Here is a 5,484-nt window from a genome sequence, read left to right on the forward strand (position 1 = left end):
CGTCCCACTTCAAATCAAATCACTGTGGCATGTGAACTCATATGGTGGACGGAGGTCCGCTGATGTCTGATATACACTAAACGCTGCCTCTGTAAAGAGAGCCAGGGAAGCCTGGAGGGTGATATACACTAAGCGCTGCCTCTGTAAAGAGAGCCAGGGAAGCCTGGAGGGTGATATACACTAAACGCTGCCTCTGTAAAGACAGTCCGGGAAGCCCGGAGGGTGATATATACTAAACGCTGCCTCTGTAAAGAGAGCCCGGGAAGCCTGGAGGGTGATATACACTAAACGCTGCCTCTGTAAAGAGAGCCCGGGAAGCCTGGAGGGTGATATACACTAAACGCTGCCTCTGTAAAGAGAGCCCGGGAAGCCCGGAGGGTGATATACACTAAGCGCTGCCTCTGTAAAGAGAGCCCGGGAAGCCCGGAGGGTGATATACACTAAGTGCTGCCTCTGTAAAGAGAGCCCGGGAAGCCCGCAGGGTGATATACACTAAGTGCTGCCTCTGTAAAGAGAGCCCGGGAAGCCCGGAGGGTGATATACACTAAACGCTGCCTCTGTAAAGACAGCCCGGGAAGCCCGGAGGGTGATATACACTAAACGCTGCCTCTGTAAAGACAGCCCGGGAAGCCCGGAGGGTGATATACACTAAGTGCTGCCTCTGTAAAGAGAGCCCGGGAAGCCCGGAGGGTGATATACACTAAGTGCTGCCTCTGTAAAGAGAGCCCGGGAAGCCCGCAGGGTGATATACACTAAGTGCTGCCTCTGTAAAGAGAGCCCGGGAAGCCCGGAGGGTGATATACACTAAGTACTGCCTCTGTAAAGAGAGCCCGGGAGGCCGCAGGGTGATATACACTAAGCACTGCCTCTGTAAAGACAGCCCGGGAAGCCCGGAGGGTGATATACACTAAGTGCTGCCTCTGTAAAGACAGCGCGGGAAGCCCGGAGGGTGATATACACTAAGTGCTGCCTCTGTAAAGACAGCACGGGAAGCCCGGAGGGTGATATACACTAAGTGCTGCCTCTGTAAAGAGAGCCCGGGAAGCCTGGAGGGTGATATACACTAAGTGCTGCCTCTGTAAAGAGAGGAAGGCACTGGTACAGGGGTTAGGACTACTTAGAATTTCTGGTTGTAAACCCAAATAATGAGCAGGAAGCCTGTATAGCAATATGGGACAGTTGAAGTGCCTATTGCAGCCATACCGGTTAAAGGGTTTTGCACTGGTTCACAGCTGGCTTGCGACATAGCTGGGAAGACCCAAAGGTTCCAGTAAGTCAGATGATTGTAGGTTTATGTGCATTCTGTTGAGTTTGTTTTCAGCATTGGTCAATGAGAGTAATGCTCATAACTCACTGCATGTGCTTTGCCATATCTTTTGGGTTCCAAAATCCGCCTGGGTTTGTTTTTTAGTAAGTACATAAAGGCCAAAACAAAACATTTCTAGATTTATGAGCAAGCCAGCATGAGGCTTTGTATGACAGAGCATTTTGGCCTTCATACACTGTGATGCTGGGTCATTAGTATTCTGGTTCACCGTAGTACAACCTGCAAGGGCACCCATAACATCATGGAGTAGTGTCTGCAGCAGAGATAACCAGATATATCCAATGAAATGTCCTCTGAGCTGATTAACACAAAGTCATCACCACCAGATGTTGTTGCATTTCTACTCTCATTTGCCTGTTGCCTTGTCTCTCTGTCCTTTTATGACACAACACCTGGCTCTGTTCGTCGTTGGCTGGTGTTGTGTGCCTCAAGGCCCCAGGCCGCTCCTCAAGCCAGAGATCTTTTCTCCTCTCCTCTCTTCTCTTCTTTTACCAGGTAAGTTGACTGAGAACACATTCTCATTTACAGCAACCAACTGGGGAATAGTTACAGGGGAGAGAAAGGGGGATGAATGAGCTAATTGGAAGCTGGGGATTATTAAGTGGCCATGATGATATGAGGGCCAGATTCCAAATTTAGCCAGGACACAAGGCCATGGGATCTTTAGTGTCCACAGAGAGTCAGGACACCCGTTTAACATCTCATCCGAAAGACAGCATCCTACACAGGGCAATGTCCCCAATCACTGACATCGGGAATTTCAACAACAAAAAATTGGACAAGAGGAAAGAATGCCTCCTACAGGGCCCTCCAACACCACTTTAAGCAGCATCTGGTCTCACATCTAGGGACCAACCAGGACCAACCCTACTTAGCTTCAGAGGCAAGCCAGCAGTGGATTGCAGGGTGGTATACTCCGCTCTTCTCCCCTCCTCTTCTCTCCTCTCGCCTACTCTCCTCTCTGCTCCTCAGCCAGGAGCTATAACCCTCCACAGCTAACGTCACTAAGGGCCTCTGGGCTGCTCTAGGGCTGGCTGATCAACAATGCATTATGCAGAGAGCCATTGGGCAGCTGTGTTCAGCTGTGCTCTTATTAATAGTCCAAGGGAGAGAGTGAGGCCCACGCATGAAAGAAAGGACTCACTCTATTTTCAGGCAGTGTGGCAGCATGTACTGTACGACCTCTGTCTGATTCTTGAAGCGTCTTGGACATCCTGTCAAAGCTCTTGCTCAACGTTGCCAAAAGCACATGTAGCCAACCATAGCATTAGCAGCATGTGATGTCATGATAGCTTCTCACGCTATTCTTAGGTTTGACTGAACAATGCATAATAGCAGCAGAGGGTACAGATGTAGGATCTTAATTTGAGCCCGTTTGCTACAGCAGGAAAATAATCCTGCAGCAACAGGAAATGTGAATTATTATGTGGATTATAGTTAATGGAATTTTTTGTCAGGTTTGATAAATTTTTCGTAAGGGAAAATCAACTCTGAAATGTCAAAGTGGAAATTACAAATTTCAGAAGCCTTTTTTAACCTCAAATACACTACAAATGTTAAATGTCCTGCATAGCAGAAAAGTTATCCTTCAGCAGGGTGATCAAATTAAATTAAATCAAATTAAGGCTCTTTGCTATTATACAGAATAAAACTATCAATTTCCAGTGGATTGACAATGAAACCCTGTTTAAAGTATCCTTATTTTTAAATGAAGCCATCCAGAATTGGCTACAATTCCAATGTTATCCTACAGAAGAGGCAGGACATATATTGCAGCAAATAATACGGCTAAACTCCAATGTAATGATAGAGGACAAACACATTTTCTTGGAAAGAATGTACAAGGTATAATGTTTATGAATGACATTGTAAACAACGACGGTAGTATTATGTCACATAAGCAATTCATCATAGTGTATGGAGATGTATGCTCAACGCAGAATTATAACTAACTCATCGCAGCTCTGCCACAAAAATGGAAGAGGCAATTACTTAAAAGAAAAATGAACGAATAACCATTTAAAAATCAGAAATTGCTTAAAATGACCAATAGAAATCGAAACATGTATCAGCTTCACTTACGGTCAAGAATGCCTCATACAATTCAAGATAGTTGGGAACAGATATCTCAATATCATGGCATCGGGTTTATGAACTGATATACAAAACAACAATTGACGCGTCAATTTGTTCTACTCAATTTAAGCTATTATATAAAATTCTCACTACAAAAATAATGTTCAGTGTACAGTATTGAACAGTCAGCCCTGTGCAGACTATGCCATGCGGAAACAGAATCAAAAGAGAATTTCTCAGTCGTTTTTAGGTTTTTTTCTCGTTTTTATAGGGAGTAGATCAGCTTTAGTATTGCTGATAGATTGTGGCTTCCATCAATGTAATTATTTGTATCATTTCCAATCACCCATATATTTTTGGGTTATATAAACTCAGCAAAAAAATAAACGTCCTCTCACTGTAAACTGCGTTTATGTTCAGCAAACATAACATGTGCAAATATTTGTATGAACTTAACAAGATTCAACAACTGAGACATAAACTGAACAATTCCACAGACAAGTGACTAACAGAAATGGAATAATCTGCATCTGAACAAAGGGGAGTTCAAAATCAAAAGTAACAGTCAGTATCTGGTGTGGTCACCAGCTGCATTAAGTACTGCAGTGCATCTCCTCCTCATGGACTGCACAAGATATGCCAGTTCTTGCTGTGAGATGTTAGCCCACTCTTCCACCAAGGCACTTGCAAGTTCCCAGACATTTCTGGGGGGAATGGCCTGAGTCCTCACCCTCCGATCCAACAGGTTCCAGACGTGCTCAATGGGATTGAGATCTGGGCTCTTCGTTGGCCATGGCAGAGCACTGACATTCCTGTCTTGCAGGAAATCACACACAGAACGAGCAGTATGGCTGGTGGCATTGTCATGCTGGAGGGTCATGTTAGGGTGAGCCTGCAGGAAGGGTACCACATGAGGGAGGAGGATGTCTTCCCTGTAACGCACAGCATTGAGATTGCCTGCAATGACAACAAGCTCAGTCCGATGATGCTGTGACACACCGCCCCAGACCATGACGGACCCTCCACCTCCAAATCGATCCCGCTCCAGAGTACAGGTCTCGGTGTAACGCTCATTCCTTCGATGATAAACACGAATCCGACCATCACCCCTGTTGAGACAAAACCGCGACTCGTCAGTGAAGAGCACTTTTTGCCAGTCCTGTCTGGTCCAGCGACGGTGGGTTTGTGCTCATAGGCAATGTTGCTGCCGGTGATGTTTGGTGAGGACCTATCTTACAACAGGCCTACAAGCCCTCAGTCCAGCCTCTCTCAGCCTATTACGGACAGTCTGTGCACTGATGGAGGGATTGTGCGTTCCTGGTGTAACTCGGGCAGTTGTTGTTGCCATCCTGTACCTGTCCCGCAGGTGTGATGTTCGGATGTACTGATCCTGTGCAGGTGTTGTTACACGTGGTCTTCCACTGCGAGGATGATCAGCTGTCCGTCCTGTCTTCCAGTAGCGCTGTCTTAGGCGTCTCACAGTACGGACATTGCAATTTATTGCCCTGGCCACATCTGCAGTCCTCATGCCTCCTTGCAGCATGCTTAAGGCACGTTCACGCAAATGTGCAGGGACCCTGGGCATCTTTCTTTTGGTGTTTTTCAGAGTCAGTAGAAATGCCTCTTTAGTGTCCTAAGTTTTCATAACTGTGACCTTAATTGCCTACCGTCTGTAAGCTGTCTTAACGACCGCTCCACAGGTGCATGTTTATTCATTGTTTATGGTTCATTGAACAAGCATGGGAAACAGTGTTTAAACCCTTTACAATGAAGGTCTGTGTAGTTTTGGGGATTTTTACAAATTATCTTTGAAAGACAGGGTCCTGAAAAAGGGACGTTTCTTTTTTTGCTGAGTTTATATGTATATTTATATATTTTCCTTCATTATTTTCCCCTAACCCTACCATCCCTCCCCTAATTGAAATAAACTAATGGACAACAATACTTTGGCTTCTACTTCCAGCGTATACAATCTACATACATTTTACAGACACAGTATATTTTACATTAGTTATCTTGTTTTTTAAATATATTTTTAGTCCAATCTCTTTTGGTACTGTCCATCGGTGGCTTGTTTTTGG

The 5,484-nt window shown here is 45.2% G+C and overlaps 1 pseudogene; it reads right to left on the bottom strand.

Annotated features, from left to right (window-relative positions):
• Positions 1-3,163: 3,163 nt before the first annotated feature.
• Positions 3,164-5,239, bottom strand: LOC145860845 (uncharacterized; annotated as a pseudogene).
• Positions 5,240-5,484: the final 245 nt, after the last annotated feature.

This window comes from Salmo salar, chromosome 15, assembly GCF_965601325.2.
Source record: "Salmo salar chromosome 15, fSalSal1, whole genome shotgun sequence".
NCBI classification, from domain to species: Eukaryota; Metazoa; Chordata; class Actinopteri; order Salmoniformes; family Salmonidae; genus Salmo; species Salmo salar.